At 43.5% G+C, this 18,148-nt stretch overlaps 1 protein-coding gene across 3 annotated transcripts in view; it reads right to left on the reverse strand.

Moving 5' to 3' along the window:
- Positions 1-18,148, reverse strand: part of PTP4A2 (protein tyrosine phosphatase 4A2) — a 211,608-nt gene that overhangs the window by 110,371 nt on the left and 83,089 nt on the right. The gene's annotated exons all lie outside the window — the stretch shown is intronic.

Raw genomic sequence — 18,148 nt, forward strand, 5'->3', positions numbered from 1 at the left:
TCTTCAACCACATGGGAGACTGAGATAGAAAAGTATTTTCATAGTCATCACTCCAAGGTTCTGGAGGTTTCTTTCAAGTGAGGAAACAGACTTGACACTTCACAAAGTGGAAATATTCCAGCAGCTTGCCCGATTTATCACAATTTATGTTCCTACACTTTTAGCACCATGGAGGAACAATGTATACATGGATGTAAATTGCTTTGCTGTGCAGGTCCTGTGGGGACTAGGCACTCATTACCTCTGCCATCATGAGTGAGCACCCTGATTGAACTTTGATCTTGCATAATGCTGCTGGAACAGTCTACCATTGGCAAGGGTTGATCCTAGCAGGTAATCTCTTATCATAGAAGGCCTCTTGCACCAGATACCTGACCTGCGTAGTGTTATCTAAACAAGAAAACACCAAATTGTATAAGCACTACTATACATCAGAATCGATAGCACCAACACAGAGCGCAAAAAATATAAAACCAGTAGTGAAGTCAATTTGATCTAAAAGTGTGCTAATTTATCGTGTCACTGCAGGTCAAGGCAATAATAAATGAAAGTTCCAGCGTACACCAAGTAAAGCTACCGGACATGTAAGCTTCAAATTGCTATTCAGTGGACAAGCACTCATGCTCTGTTTTGCATTAAAAGGACAAGCTCAATGTAATAGTGAAGAGGCACAATAGTGGGAACAAGATTCTATACAATTATCAATAAAAAAGACATAGAAGCCAGTAAAAGATTAAGGCTATGTTCAAGAGACAAATGAAAAATGCAAAGCCATTTACATTTATACGGATAGGTAGTCGACTATTTCTTATTTTCCTAGCAGCACGCTAGAGAAAGTAATTTTCAAAAAAAGGAAAAAATACTGGCTCACTTGTTAGTGGCTAGCCTTGTTGTAATATATTCCACATTTGGCAAAGGAATTCCTTTTCAGATTGACAATAAAGTTTGCAATGGTGTTAAAGAAGCTGGAGCGTAGGGGTGGGAGGTTGTTGGTATGCAATGGTGCCTCTGATGGTTGCCTTGTCTGTGTGGAGCGTGAAGTTGAGATGTTCCACTACAAGCAGTGTCAGTCTTCTCCCAGATTTATGTACTCACCTCCCTTCAGAGACAATCTTCCCAGGAGCTCGTAGTCAACCCTTTGGAGGATATACCGCTGCTGTTGGGCTGACCCCAGCCTCGTTCTAAATGTTACCTCCCAATGCAGCTTCACCACAGTTCTCTGTGATGACCTACGAGAGTTTGCAGGTGTAGATCAAACACAATGGTTTGAGATTTTCAAGCTGGTGGCAGTGCCCTCTGGAGCACCTTTGGGTCACATGAGGCCCTTTGGGGTGTCATATGGGTTTATGCTGGTGCCTTATAGCCACATGCATACCACACTAGAGACAGCAGTCACTGGGGGTTGCACTAGTGCAACCATGTACGGTGCCACAACCATTGATGGAGCAAGGACTCGTAGAAAAGAGACTTGCTCGGGAGCAATCCGCTCCTTTAACTAACAAGTTATTTAAATTGTTTTGTGTAAAACTGACGCGCACCACAAGAATACGCAGGTTAGTGAAGCTAGCTTATGTGTGTACTAACGATAATAACATGAACGTAGGACGGAAACAGCTTTTAATGGGAAATCTCTACTGTGCATGCGTCAACTGCATTTACGCAGTATGACGAGCTATTGCTTGGAGGGAAATTCTTGCGCAGGAGCAGAAGACACTAAAATGGAGTCTTGAAGACTGGCGTGCATGGCATCTGCTTGTTTGAACTAAATAGAGTGGTTTTTACTAAAGTTAAAGCAGGGATATGTCTAATAAATAAACTGGGATAGAGTAGAGTTGGGTGGTATACAGTGAAACCATTTTTTTTTTAAAGTGACATTTGTCTTTCTGACTATCAATAGTGCGCATTTGGGCCTCTCATATATAACTGAAGTAAGCTGAGTAAAGGAAGACATGGCATTGGAAGTTAACCCGGAATGATGACATAGCTGTTGAACGAAAGCCAAGGTCGCAAAGTGTCCTACCCTGAGAACGGATGGTGAAAAGTTAAACGACAGACTTTCATTCAGACTATTAACAAAAATGTTGCAAATAAAACGTGAATGAGTGTGTGAAATAAAATTTTGAAGAAAAATTAAAGCATGGGTTTGTGAACAATTGGCAAACTGATTTCGATGACATGTAAGCATGGTGTGATGATCTTCCCCCCTTGCCTGACCAATTAGATTTTGTATTTTTACGATATTAGAACTTTAGTGGGTGGTACATGAAGAACGAAAGGTATAATTGAGATAGCCTTAGTTTATGATGCTGTCGTTGCTGCAGGAGATGCTGCTGAAAGATGCTGTGAGATGTGATGAAGAATCGAAAACAGAACCTGAAGCAGAAATTTCTATCCTAATTTAATTGGGTTTGATATGAAGATCGCAGAAGAATATCGAGGAGGAATAGTCTGTCCAAGAAGGGTGCGACGCAACCATCGGTATTTAGAGAGGTCAACTACCCTGTCCTGAATCCTTTCCTGAAGTCTTTGTCGCCTGATCTATCCCGGGGGAACCATACCAGCCTTTTGGCCAGGGGGTTGGTCTTCACACCAATCTTGGTAATTCTATTTTCAAGCTGTTTGCAGATGGTCTTTTCGCTCTGTTCTCTCTCTTTCTGAGCAATGATCATTGCAGGAGTCCAAAGTATGTGTTTGATGATTAATTAATTGAATTTTCTCTCCTAAGAATGATCATGACTGCACCATGTATTTGAGATGGTTCACATACGCATGAAATTTAGATAAAGATTTAAAACTTTCCCGAGTCTGTGGTTATTTATATTGAATAAAATAACAAGTTAGTTTGTCATTTCCACCATCAAGTAGTTCAACTAATGGTCCATCGACCAGAGGAAAGAACGTTTTAATCAGTGACAGGTTAGTTAAGAGTATTAAATAACTAATCTTGAAAACTGTGGAAAAATTATTAACTTTGACTCCAGCGGCTTACTCAATTGTGTGTGTGTTTATGGGCCTAGGTGAGTATATGGTAGTGGAGTATTTGTTGTTGGTACGCTGCTGGATCACCATCACTACAACAAACACCGCATTCGAGGCTTCTGACAACACCGCAAGGGACCGGGCCTCGTACCTCCACTTCTATTGGGGTCATCAGGACATTAACTTAATTCTAAGCCCCAGAAATGTATTCCAAAACCAGCAAGGAGGACCAAGGTTTACTGGAGCAAACATTGACAAAAAGCTCTATGAAGAAATACTGGAATACCATGCATTACTTCTTTGGGTCTGACTCAGTTCCGCTTGACATGCCTAAGATTGTGCTGTATGACCCAGATGGTGGTATTGTGGCTGTGCACTTGCTACTCTCCAATCAGACACAGCAGATGATCTGGCCTCGAGTAAGTATGTGATCTTGACGCATCTCCGGAAACAGAGATGGAGTTTCATGCAGGATCTCCCACTCTTCTTCCATACTCTCATCCTCAAAGCGCCCAAGAGCCCCAAACAACTGCTTCTTACTGAGGGAACAAAGTCTAATTTACGGCTAACTGATGCCAGAATGGCGTTGGTTCCTGGACCAATATGAAACCAGCATCTCCTACCACTAAGGAAGAGCTAATGGAGCCTCTGGATGCAGCCTGGCACCTGGGATTTCAAAAGGTTAGGAATATGCACCAAAGCAAAGATGCAAGTGTTCAATCCAGGGAACCTGAAGGTACAGGCATGAACCAGATATTGGGGGCGGGGGCAATCTAACAAAGGAGTCTATGCCCATATGCATTACCAACTAGAGGAGTTATCACAGGGCACCTCATGACTCAAAGAATTTAACAAAAACTTACAACATCCAAGCAAAACACTAGATGGCATGAGTATGCAGAGCATGTGCATCTACAGACAATGCTACAAACAAATAGTTACCTTATGCAACTAAGGATAAGAAACTAGTTACTTACCTGTACACTATAGTTCTCCAGTATTCTCTTTCATAGATTCACATGCTTGTATCTACCCCGTCGTCATGGTGGGAGTCTAACGGTAACAGATTGACCAAAGCAGTATCATAGAGATGAAAGATCTGCATAGAAAACCCCATAGAGAATGAAATATTTGGTAACCAGACCTCCTTATTGTTTGGTCCAAAACTCAGCCAATCAGGAGCAAGCCCTGACACCACACTCCCCAGCAGAACACTCCTACCTCAGATTTCCGGCCCCAGGTGAGAGTCATGGATATACTCAGAGGTAAAAGGTTCTACCTGAGAAACGGGGAGGTGGGCGGGCGCATGTGAAACTATGAAAGATAATGCTGGAGAACTATAGTGTACAGGTAAGTAACTAGTTTCTTCTCCAGTATTGAATCTTTCATAGATTCACATGCTTGTATCAGAGTAGCAAGTAGTACCCAAAAATCATATAGTTTCCAGGATAGAATCTTAGCATTCTGGTTCTGCTCCTAAACATCGTGATGTCTTTCTTTCAAATAATTGTATTCGATTAAAAAAAAGAATCCTAAAAGTATACTATTAAAATGACCAGTATCATACATTCAATCACAAATGGTATTTCACAGATCATATTCAAAATTCCAGAATTCACGAACAATAAACACTGAAGAACTATACATTAATGGGGTAGATCATTGAATAGTACTGGTTATAATCTTTCACTTTGACCTCCCATGGTCACTGAAAAAAGTTTTAAAGTGCAGTGCATTCACAATATACAAAATATCATATTTAAAAAGACAGAGTCAATAAAAAGTTTATAGTTCATAGTGATTCCTAATCGAAAGTGCAGATCTAATAAAACTAAGCATAGAGCTAAATATAACAGATGACAGTGATCTCAGATACTTAAAGCCTTCCATATATGTACAAGGTCTAATATCCTTCAGAAGGGGTTTGATAAAACGATCTCTTGGGACTTTATAAAGTGAACAGAAGAGGACAAAGTGCACTGTGCATTGTTGGGCTGCATTATTACATGGGCAAGGGGGCAGTCTCTCACACCAGCCCCCTTGTTTCGGAAAAGCAGCCAAAAAGTGCAATATCTGCAACAGAAACCTAGTCAAATAGAAACGCCAGTGTGTGTGCGTGGTAAAAGACAAATAAAACGGTTGTTGTGATATGACCACTTGATTAGGTGTTAATATTTGCCTATGCGATCCTTCAACAGTGCAATAAGCAATCTTAACAACCTTCTTCATGTTCAAATTAATAGAGGTCGGATCATAAAAACTTTCTAGCCCTATTTTATAGAAAGTTTCCTTTACATAGCGTAGCCAGGGTATCGACATGGCCTTGTCGAGATTCATGCAATCCTTTAAAATTTCTTTTGAGAATGACAAATCCTCAGCGGTCCATATTTTTCCCGAGGAGTAAAGGGGACACATTAATTCTGCCCGTCACAGGTTGCAATCCCACCTCTGTATGGCAGAAAACATTTGGTGAACTGTTGGGGATTGATAATAAGTGCTTTAAAAATGTATTCTCCATAATTTGGATCTTTTCGCTTCCATACCCCTGCTCCGTAGGTCGCCACAGACACGCACTTTGATTTATACAGCGTCATCAAATCCCCTATTGGTGTTTGCCCCAATTTACTAGCAAAGCGGAAAAGGGCCTCTACAGATCTAGTTGTTTTTTGGATCCGAGTGTTTATCCAGTCATCTCAATTCAATGTTCTATTAAAAAGACTTCCTAAATAATTAAAATGTGTGACTTTTTCAATGACCATATTGTCCACAGTATATTTACAGGTCTTAATTCGGCCTGGGCCACAGGCCATAGCATATGATTTAATAAAATTGACCCTGAGATCTAAGCCCAACATGAATTCATTAAAGGCATCCAGACATTTCTGCATGCGGTTAGCCGTTAGAGTCATCAAAACGGTATAATCTGCGTATGACAGCAGCGGTACATAATTGCCGTTTATCTTGGGAAAATATAAACATTTTTGCAATAAATACTGTTCCAAACCATTTGTGTAAATTAAAAACAAGAAAGGTGCCATGATGCAGACCTGGCGGACGCCTTCAGATGAGGCAATTTTCCCAGTTTTTTCACCGCCTGGGCCATATCTTACAGCAACAGAAGTTGCAGCATGCAATCTACGTAACTGGGTGACCAGTGGTTCCTCGAACCCAGTGGACTCCATTAATGACCAGAGCTTTCCCCTGCAAACAGTATCAAAAGCACTGGATAAGTCCATGAAGGCCAATGGATTGAAACACCCTTGGCCTTCATGTACTTAACCATGATCTTTGCTAAATTTAGGCACTGTTCTGTGGTCCCCCTACCTCTCATAAAGCCGTATTGAGAGTCCACAATAATGCCAGATACATCCGCCCATGTTTTCAATCGCGCCAATATTACTCCCCAATAGTTTACAGGAGGCATCTATTAGGAGTTTACAGGAGGCATCTATTAGGGTTTACAGGAGGCATCTATTACATTGTGATGTCATAACCATTTGACACCATCCACCATCACTGGATAAGCACGTATAACAGTATTTAAAGTTAGAGCATAAAACAAACATTGTTCATCAGTCTGTGTATTCTGGAAATTATCCTCTTGAAGCCATATGAACATATACACATTTGTATACTCAGAAAATAGCTGAATAGAAAAAAGGGTACCTTATTGAAATAGACGCCGAAGAATGACTAACGCCACTGCCGTATGCTCCTTCCACGCAGTATCTAGACAGTAATGTCTAGTAAAAGAGTGTACGCTCTTCCAGGTTGCTGCTCTCCAGATGTCAGGCAGCGACACTCCTGCAAATAAGGCCGTTGAAGTTGCCATCTTTCTAGTGGAATGTACTTTGGAGCGCAGTGGATTCCCGGCTTTTTCATGACATAGCCGATGTAATCCATTTTGAAATACTTGATCTGGATAAAGGCAGTCCTTTACTCTGTCCCTCAAAATCTATAAACAGTTGTTTAGACTTCCTGAAAGGTTTTGTCCTGTTCAGATAGAATTTTAAACATCTTTTAATGTCTAGTGAGTGAAGGGCCCTCTCTGAATCTGTTGAAGGATTTCCAAAGAAAGTACGTAATATTATCGGTTCATTGAGATGAAATATTGTGGGGACTTTAGGGTTTGTCCTTAATACCACCTTGTCCTGACAAAACTGAAGAAAAGGTTCTGCTATTGAGAAGGCCTGTATTTCGCTTACCCTGCTTGCAGATGTGAGGGCCAAGAGCAATGCTGTCTTCCAAGATATGAATTGCAGGTCTGCCTTATGTATTGGTCCGAAAGGAGGCTTCATAAGTTGTAATAGTACTGTATTAAGGTGCCAGGGGATCGGAGGGCATTGGTTCGGAGGGAACGCCCTGAAAAGACCTTTGATGAATTCCTGGATCTCTCTATACGACCAGAGAGCAGATTGATTTGAGACTCTCCTATATCTCGAAATTGCCGCTAAGTGCACCTTCCATAACGCATGTGAAAGACTGGCTTTTGACAAGTAAAGAAGATATGGCAAGATTTGCTCTGGAGAAACCGTAAAAGGATGTAGCTCCTGAGATGCGCACCATTGACAGAACCTTTTCCATTTTGCCACATATGTTTTATTTGTAGAGACTGCTTGAGATTGAGAGAATGTTTAGAGATTTGAACTCATTTGTCCTTTGTTCATAAAGATCAGGTCCTGAGTTATCGGAAACTGTATCCTGTTGGACACAAAGTTAGAGAAGCTCTGAAAACCACGCTTGCCTCGGCCAAGTTGGAGCTATTAAAATAACATGGCATGGCTCCGACCTCATTTTGCGAATTCCTCTTGCAATCAGGGGAAATGGAGGAGACGCGTAGGCAAATATTCCCGTCCACTTCAGATGCAGCGCATTTCCTAAAGATCCCATCTGTGGATATCGGCTGGCAAACTGGTCGCACATTGTGTTGTCCTGGGTAGCGAACAAATCTAATGTTGGCGTGCCCCATCTCTGAAACACTCTTTGCAGCTGTGCATGATCTATTTCCCACTCGTGGGATACACTCGCTGTTCTGCTCAGAACATCTGCCCTTGTGTTGTGTATACCTGGATATGTTGAACCTTAATAGAGATGTTATGACGTATGAGCCACCTCCAGATTTTTTGAGCTTGGGACGAGAGTGGTTTCGATCTTGTCCCTCCCTGTTTTAGAAGGTAGAACATTGTTGTTGTACGGTCGGTTTTTATCAGCACCGTAGAGCCATATATCCTGGGAAGAAAAGCCTTTAGACCCAGGAACACTGCTTTCAATTCCAGCATGTTGATGTGTAAACGTGCCTCCTGCTCGGACCAGTGACCTTGAATTTCTAGTTCCTGAAGATGCGCTCCACCAACCTTGCAGCGAAGCATCTGTCGTCATTATATAACAGTGACGTTGGGGTTCGAAAGTTAAGCCTTGTACTAGGTTCTCTCGTAGCTTCCACCATGACAGAGCCTTCTTCATTTGAGGAGATATGGTGATCCGATCCTCTAATGACCCCGGAGATTTAATCCACTGATCGCCTAGTAGTTCCTGTAAAGGCCTCATCTGTAGGGAGCAGTTTGGAACCAGTGGGATAGAGGAAGACATCATTCCCAACAAGGATTTGTATATTCTTACTGAAGTTTACTTTTTTGACTGCAGGGTTGAGGCCAGATCTAATATTTTCCGAATCCGCTCCTCCGACGGATATGCTTCCGCTTCCTTTGTGCAAATTAAAGCCCCTAGAAATTGAAGCGATTGAGAGGGCACTATTGAGGATTATTAGAGGTTGAGCCGCAGACCCAGGCATTGAAAGATCCATGCAGCAGTTTAATGAGATCTGAGCTTTCCTGTAAGATGGACCCTTTACGAGCCAGTCGTCCAGGTAGGGGAAAATTTGATGCCCCTGCAATCGTAGGTGAGCTGCGACTGGGGCCATGCATTTTGTAAAGACCCGTGGTGCCGATTTTAGGCCGAAGGGAAACACCTTGAACTGAAAGTGGCGCCCCTCCACTACAAAACGCAGATACTCTGTTTCTGATGAATTGGAACATGGAAATATGCATCCATAAGATCCAGTGATGCCATGTAATCTTTTTGTCGTATGAGCAAGAGGATCTCCTGCAGTGACCGCATACGAAAGGGAATGTTCTTGATGTATTGGTTCAGATCCCTTAGGTCCAATCCCTGTCTCCATTTTGACGTCTGTTTTTTCTTTATCAGAAAAAAAAGTGTGAGTAATATCCTTTTCCTCTCTGTTGAAAAGGAACTTCCTTATAGCCCCCTTCTGAATAAGCGATAGAACTGCCGCTCTTAGAGCCGAGAGGTGGTATTTATGCTTGAACACTGGGGGGTGATGTGGTGTAAATTGAACAACCTCTAGGGTATGGCCCTGTGTATTACATCCAATACCCATTTGTCTGATGTTATTGTTATCCAATGCTTCGAGAAGAGAGACCGATAATGGTCGTTGTCGGGAATAAACCAGTTGGAGGGCTCCCTGGGCAAGTCATTACCGTCTATTAGATTGTTGTCCTTTGACTCTAGCCGTGGTTTTACCTCTAGACTGCTGTTGAAAAGAGGTATTTGAGGATCGATATTGTTGGTTAGACGGATATTGCCGATAATTTTACTGGTTGTAAGGCTGGTATCTGTTCGAATTATACAATGACCTTTGACCAAATTGCCCTCTAGCTCCTCTTCTCTGAAAGGATTGAAATTTTCCCTGCTGAAGGGACCCCAGCGCCCGCGCCATGTCCGTATCAGCCTTAATGCCTTGGAGTGTGTCGTCTATGTGTTTCCCGAAAAGATTTTCCCCATCAAAGGGCATGTCAACTATTTTGGCCTGAACCTCAGACCTAAAAGGAGGTAGCTTTCAGCCAACCTTGCCGTCTAAGCGCCACTGCTCCAGCCATCTGGCGAAAAGTCATCGAAGATATATCCATGGCGGCGTCAATGGATTCTGAGGCCGCTTTTGCTCCGTCCTGCAGAATAGCCACTGCTGCTTCTTTTTTATCATCTGGTAGATGTGCCAATAGTGGCGCTATATCTGACCACATCTGCCTGTTGTAACGGCTAAGGAGAGCCATGGCATTTGCCGCTTTGATGGTAGAGGCTGCCATCACTGCAAATCTCTTTCCCGCTCCGTCCATTCTTCTTCCTTCCTTATCTGGCGGAGCCATAGATGTGGGGACCGGGTTTTTAGTCTCTCTGCGCTGCCTGCATCACTACCGATTCCGGACGTGGATGTCCTATAAAACACGCAGGCGAAGTTTCTGGCGCTCTATATTTCTTCTCAATCCTTGGGACAGACGCTGCCACTGAAGCTGGTGTCTCCAGAATTTTAAGACCCTCATCCCATATATGCTGTATGATTGGGATCGACCTGATTGACCTTCTTGAGTCCTCCTTAAAGTCATATAAGAAACATTCTGTTTCTTGGATCGGCATTTCAAGTTCAAATCTTTTAGCAGCGTTTCCGATAATATCATGAAAACATCCAATGTCTTGAGGAGGCGAGTTCGCTGGTGAAGGAGATGGAGAAGCAGTTGTTGGTAAAATTTACTCATCCCATTCTACTCCAGCCGGAGCGGCCTTAATAAGTTCACCCGCCTCCGGTAGATAGTCTCCACCGCTCTCCGCCAAGTCATCTCTTATTGTGACTATCGGCGGAGTGCGCACTCTTTGCACTGCAGGTAAGACTGTTTTACTGGTGCTTGAGGCTGAACTACTGGAGCCAGTGGATTAGGGGTATTAGCCTCAGGGAAGCGACGGTAGTAATCATTAATCATAAGACGCAAGTCCGTTACTAGCGATTCAGGCATTGATGTAGATTCTTCCCTCCCTTCAGGTTGTTGTTCTTACTCTTCCTCCTCGTAGTCACATGGTTCCTGAAAAGATTCATATCTTGGGGACTGGTCCGAGTAGCATCTTTAAAGGAGTAAGCTTCCTCCTCATCCGTGTCCTGACTTTTGATTTGCAGCTGGGAGGGACTATACACCACTTCTGAAGATTCCTCATCTTCCGATTCCTGCATTTCCAGTAAGTTTGATGGTGGAAGTGGAGATATCTTTGTCCATGTTGTAAACTCAGAAGATTTCCTTATCGTCAACGAGTGAAAAGATCTGATAGAGATCATGGTCTTTGATTTCGGAGATTTAAAAGCCTTCGCCGATGGAGTTTCCGTCGACGAGGCTCTCGTCGACGAGCTAGTCGTCGGGATTTGAATAATCGTCGTTGACGGGATAGCCGACAACGGTGCAGTCGTTGACGAGGTCGACGTCGTTGCTTGTCTCGTCGACGGGGATGTAGCCTTTCCGGTCGACTGAGACGTCGACGAAATAGACTTGGTACCGGTCGACGCTGCCGTGGTCGTCGAGATGGTCGTCGTCGACTGTGTCGTCGACGTTTGATAGAAACCACAGACTGGGTCACCACAGCGCTGGATGGAGGAGCAGAAGACACTGCCCTATGTCGAGAGGACTTCTTCAGAGGAGTGTGAGGAAGAGAAGACGCTTCTTTTTCCTTGGATTTTCGCTTTTTAGGATCCACAGAATCTTAGAAAGTGGAAGATTTCCTCTTTTTAGAAGCGTGGCTAGTGGATTCCTCCTCGGACTCAGAATCTGAGGTGGCCTTCTTCTTCTGAAGCCACAACAGAAGACGTGCCTCACAATTCCTTAATGTCTTAGCAGAAAAGGTTCTGGAGTGCTTACAGTCTTTTGCTATATGTTTGGGGTGAAGGCAGTATAAGCAGTCCTTGTGAGGATCTTCTGAAAAGAGCCTGGCTTTCCCACAGGATCTGCAAGGCCTGAATAGCCTATTCTTAGAGCCTTCAGCCATTATGAGGTATAAGATGGATCACAATACCTTAATCTAGAAGAAATTCAGCAGTTGACAAAAAGGTCAAAAGTTCACACAGGAACAAACTGAGCAGAGTTCAGGGAGACTCCTTTCTCACACAAAGGCGGTTGGAAATCTGAGGTAGGAGTGTTCTGCTGGGGAGTGTGATGTCAGGGCTTGCTACTGATTGGCTGAGTTTTGGACCAAACAATAAGGAGGTCTGGTTACCAAATATTTCATTCTCTATGGGGTTTTCTATGCAGTTTTTTCATCTCTAGGATACTGCTTTGGTCATTCTGTTACCGTGAGACTCCCACCATGACGTCGGGGAAGATACAAGCATGTGAATCTATGAAAGATTCAATAATGGAGAATGTTACTTACCCAGTAAGCATCTATTTTTGGCGTGTAGAGCCGTAGATTCACATGCTTTGCATACTCCTGCCATCTAATGTTGGGTCAGTATGTTTGCACATTTTTTCCTCCAAAGAAGTCTTTACAGTCACGAAGTAAGGTGACTCCTCCTTTCGGTGATAGTGCGCATGGGCATGGACTCCATTGTTAAATTGTTTTCCCGCAGAGGGTGAGAATACAATAACTACAGGAGACCGGGGAGGCTGGTGGCCGCGTGTGAATCTCCAGCTCTACATGCCAAGAACAGATGCTTACTGAATAAGTAACATCATCCGTTTGAGGCATGTGAGCTGTAGATCACATGCTTTGCAAAGACTATATAGCAGTATACTCCCAAAGCGGTGGCTAATCTGTAGTGTTTGTAGTGGTTTGAAACAGTGTTTTAAGTACTGATTGGCCTACATTTGCCTATTGTCTCGCTAACACAACTAAAAAATAGTGATTAGTGAATGCTTGTTGTGTAGACCAAGTTGCTGCCTTACAGTTGTCGACTAGGGAGATATTCCCTAAGAATGCCATAGTAGCCCCCATTTTGTGAGTGGAATGTGCTCTAGGGGGTATTATCAAAGTTCTTTTTAGTTTGTCATAAGACGTTAGGATACATTTTACAATCCATCTAGCAATACCCGACTTAGATATGGGATTGCCTTTGTGTGGTGGCGAAAAAGCAACAAATAGTTGCTTTGTTTTTAGAAAGTCATTGGTTCTTTCTAAGTAATATAGATTAGCTCGTCTAACATCAAGTGTGTGTGTAGAGCTCTGCTACGGAGTCAGGTTGAGGAAAGAACACTGGTAGCTCAACAGATAGATTGATATGAAAGGCAGAAACTACTTTAGGAAAAGATTTAGGATTGGTTCGAAGAACCACCCTATCTTTGTTAAGTTGAAAGAAAGGCTCTTGTATAGTTAATTGCTGAAGTTCACCAACTCTCCTTAGTAAGGTTATTGCTATGAGGAACCTTCCATTGGTGGAAAAGGTGAATCCATTAGTCTTGTGAGGGCTGTGTTGAAGTTCCATTCTGGTGCAGGTGGAACTCTTGATGGTAATACCCTTTTTAATCCTTCCATGAAGGCTTTGATCACTGGTACTCTGGATAGAGATAACGGTTGTCTATTTTGCAAGTATGCAGCTACTGCTGCTAGGTGTAAACTAACGGATGTGTAAGCCAATCCAGATTGCCGTAAATGATGTTTTGTACAGTAGCATCATGTTAGAATAGATAAACAATTTCCATTTTGCTGCAGTACATGCTCTAGTAGTAGGCTTTCTAGCTTCTTTGACAATATTCATACAGTCTGGTGGTAGCTGTAAATAACCAAACTATGACTTCAAGAGCCAGATCGCTAGGTTAATTTCTGTGGGATTTGGATGTGCGATTTCTCCATGGCTCTGAGTGAGGAGGTTGGGTGTGAGATGTAGCTTTTGAAAGTTAGTGGGTAGTGTACCAATGTTGATGAGCCTATGTAGGGGCAACTAAGATCAGTGTGAGGGATGTTTGTCTGAGCTTCAGAACCAATAATGGAATTAGTGGGAGAGGCCTAAAAAGGGAAGGAAAATATCCCTGACCAATTCAACCATAGAGCATTGCCTTTGGATAGATGGTGTGGAACTTGGAAGTGAAGTTGGGCCATTTTGCGTTGTGTACCGTGGCAAAAGGATCTATCTGTGGAAACCCCCATGGTTGAAAATAGGGAAGAAGAACTTGGGGATAAAGTTCCAATTTGTTGCATGTGTCTGCTGAGCAGGTCGGCAATTTGATTGTGTACTCCTGGAAGGTGTTCTCATAGAAGATAAATTCTGTAACGAATTGCCCAATTCCAAATGTTTTGTGCAAGGCAAGACAGCTGGAGAAAGTATGTCCCTCCCTGTTTCTGTAGATAATACTTCGCTGTCATGTTGTCTGTGTGGACTAGGACAGTTTTGCCTAGAAGATGAGTGCTAAAAGCTTTGAGTGCTAGGAACACTGCTAGAAGTTCCAGGTAGTTGATGTGGGGACGTTTGTGATTGTTTGACCTCATCCCTTGTACTGTGTGATGTTGGAGATGGGCACCCCACCTGGTTAAAGATGTGTCTCCTGTCAGTACAGCCTGTTGAATCTGGTCAATGAAGGGCCGCCCTTTTGATACGTTTTGAGGGTTCCACCACTGCAGAGAGCGATCGGTGCAGCAGTCAACCAACACTACATCGTTCAATTGGAGAAGTGTGGCTCACTGGTTAGAGGAGGCAGACCTGGAAGCAGAGGTCAGCCCGGGACCAGGGTTCAATTCCCGGCTCGGCGGGGTCTTGAGTCCTAAAATGTCCATGGACTTGACAATTCTCGCTCCGGTGCCTACTCGATTCACGGGTTCACACTCTGCGACTCTGGGCAATAGCTTGCTTAATCTCCACAACGGCCCCTCGTGGCGCGATGCCTGGCTTTCACCTTGCGGATACCCTGCCGGGGTTATCTCACAGGGGGATACCAGGATGGGTTCCCTAAGCAAGCGCTTAGAAACAGCTTGGTGATTTGCGCTATATAAATTCCTGTACATTTACATTTACATTTACTACATCGTTCAATTGACCTTGTGACTGATTCCACTGATGCACTAGACATTACTGCAGAGGAAGCATGTGAAGCCTTACGCGAGTTACGATTGCAATCAGGATGCCATAATTCCCAGCAGTTGCATAAAAACTCTGGCTGGTAATGTTTGATTGGTTTGAAATAGTAGTATTGTGTACTGAATATTGTGAATCCTGGCTACACTGCGAGAGGCTAGAGCTTGGAGAGTGTTGGGGAAGCTCCTAGATAGTACTGCACTTGTAAAGGGCACAGATGAGATTTCTGTGCATTGATTGTGAAACCCAATTGATAAACTAGGTGTACTGTTGCCTGAGTGTGTAGTATGCAGTTCTGATAAGTGCCCATTTTGATAAGCCAGTCATCTAAGTAAGGAAAGACATGGATACACTGTCTCCTGAGATGAGCGGGTACTTCTGCAAGACATTTGGTGAACACTCTGGGGGCTGTGGTGATGCCAAATTGAAGTATCGTGAACTGGTAATGTTTGCCTGCAATCACAAATGTGAAGTATTTGCGATGAGCTGGATGAATTGGAATGTGAAAGTAGGCATTTTTCAGATCTAGAGTAGACAAAGTTGCCTTTCTGTAAAAGGGGGAAGCACTTGTTGAAGAGTCACCTTGTGAAAGTGCTTTGATAGTATGTATTTGTTTAACTCTCTGAGATCTAGAATCGGTCTTACTGAGCAGACCTTTTGGGGAATTAGAAAGTAAAGGGAATAAACTCCCGTCCCTTGATACTGAAATGGGACTGGTTCTATAGACTGAGTAATAGAGATTGCACTTCTTGTTGAAGCAAGTGCTGGTGGTCTGGTGACAATTTGTGATATTGAGGTGGAATGTTTGGAGGGTTATTGGTAGGCTCAAGGCAATTAACATGTTGGATAATTCCAATGACGGTTGGTATTGATTCCCAAATGGGGAGAAAGTCTTGAAGTCTTCCTCCGACAGGTGTGGAATAGTCAGAGAGAAGTGTGGGGAAGTCGCTGCTTTTTTGGGGAAGGGGAATTGTGGGGTGTGGTGTTTTTGCCCCTGCCCCTGGGACTATTTCCCCTAAAGCCTTCTCTGAAAAATCCTCTTATAAAAGATGATTGGGAATTATTTTTGTAAGAGGAAGTTTTTAGGTCTGTCCCTGTAAACTTGGACTCTCCCCTGTAAAAGGAATGCCAAAAGGAACCATTGTTTGAGGGAGATTGAAGTGCTCCCATGGATTTTGGTACATTGTAGTCTTTTTATTTTTTCGAGTGCTTGATCAACTTCAGGGTCAAAAAGATGTTCATGGTCAAAAGGTATGATGAGTATGGAATGCTGGACTTCAGGTTTGAACCCTGAAATACATAACCAGGCCTGTCTCCGGAGTAGGATGCTATCAGTTACCTCACTAGCTGCAGTGTCGGCCGCATCTAGAGCACATCTAATGGAAGTGTTGGAAATTAGTTTACCTTCTTGAACTAAATACTGAGCTTTGGCCTCATGCTCATCTGGGAGAAACTGTAGTAATTGCTCTATTTCATTCCAGTGGGCCCGATCATATCTTGCTAGGAGACCTTGGGTGTTGCAATATCCCAATGTTTAGCTGCTAGTGCAGCTAAACGTTTGTCAGAAGCATCAATCAATTTTGACTATCTGGGGGAGGAGCATCCCCAGACGCTTCAGAATTAGTTAGTTTTCGAGCATTGGATACTACTACAGTCAAGTGGTAACTGACCCTTAAGAAATACCAACCTTCCCCAACAGACCCTATTTTCATCATCTTCTCTAGGAGTGAGGATTCTAGCATGTACAGGATCTTTAAAGATGTTGGTGTGCCTCAACATACCCTTAAGCATTGGCAGTGTATGACTGGATGTGTTCCTAGAGTTTTTCAAAGAGAAAATCCTCCTCCAAGGACTCTTTATAGAGCTCCACCCCATGGTACTGTGCAGCTCTAGCAATGAGCTCCTGATAAGACAGATTGTCATCAGGTGGAGATGGACTAGCAGGGTATAAATCTGCATCTGTATCCTGTGGAGGATCAAGTGTATAATCCACCCAAGGATCTATTGGTAAATGTCTGTCCTCGTCCTCAGTGTCCCCTTCATCAGGGTGAGGTAGAGGAGATGGACGAGATGTAATGTGTAAAGGATCAAGCTGTGGTGGAGAGGGAGGAGGAGGAGATGGTAGTGAGTGGTAATGACTAGTAACCAAATCTTTCCTCTTTAATAGAATCTTATAAGAGCGTCGTCATCAGGAAGCTTGTGTTTGGATGGCGGTTTAGCGTGAATATGCCCTGTGTTAGGATTAATATAGAGTTTTTTTCTGTTTCGAATTAGACTTAGATGGTACAACATCCATGTTTGGATCCGGTTGCAGTATGGGCAGCTCTTTAGTGGTGCTGAGCTGGAATGTCCATTTGGTGCTGAAGATTTCGGCTCAGAAGAATGTTTCTATGGTTTCAGTGTCGAAGGTTCCGGCTCAGAGCCCATTTTGTGCTTAGAGCTCAGAAGTGGATTTTGTCCGACTGGTTTGGAAGGCATATCAAAGTGTTTCGGTGCTGAGCCGGAAGGGTGAGCGTTAGGAACCTCTTCTCGGTGCAGACCTTAGCCTGAAGGCAGAGGTGGTGCTGATGCCTTAGATTTTTTTTTTTAGGGACAGGAGGTGGTTGGGGTGGTCTTCTGTACTCATTTCCCCTTGTCCCTGTGGCACATCGTCGTCCTCGAGGACAGTCTTCAACTCGGACTCTGAGTCAGACACCCCTGAAACCTGTTCTTCAGCCACTGAGACCTCTTGCCGAAGCGATCTGGTATGTTGTCTAAATACTGCTGCTACATCTCTTGACATCGAGCCCAACGATCACGGAGTTTTCTTCAATCTGAAGAATCTGCACTTGTTGCAGTCTTGTTCTTTGAGCTCTGGGGAAAAGCACAATTTACACACCCGATGTAAGTCCATACGTGGATACTTTGAGTGGCACAGGGGCAGAATTTGAACGGAGTAGGGTTCCATCGACAAAGAGCCGGACCAACGCGGATAGGCCGCCAGCGAAATTCCAATCAAAATGGAGATTTCTTGATGGTCGAACAATACAGAAAAGGAAATGCATTCAAAAACAATACCGTCGAGGGGGAGAGTGGATTGCGAACCGAGGAGAACCAGAGGACCGATTCGAAACGGAGCGCCACAAAATGCATCCGAACCAATGGCCTAAAAAAACAATCCAACAATGGAGTCGATGCCCATGCGTACCATCACTGAAAGGAGTCACCATACCTAGGGACTGGAAAGACTTCTTCTAAGATCAATCAATCATACTACTTGTAGAGCGCGCTACTTACAAGAGAGGGTCTCTGGTCGCTGAGGGGTGGAGGGTGCTGCTACTGCTCGAAAAGCCA

This window comes from Lissotriton helveticus, chromosome 3_1, assembly GCF_964261635.1.
Source record: "Lissotriton helveticus chromosome 3_1, aLisHel1.1, whole genome shotgun sequence".
NCBI classification, from domain to species: domain Eukaryota; kingdom Metazoa; phylum Chordata; class Amphibia; order Caudata; family Salamandridae; genus Lissotriton; species Lissotriton helveticus.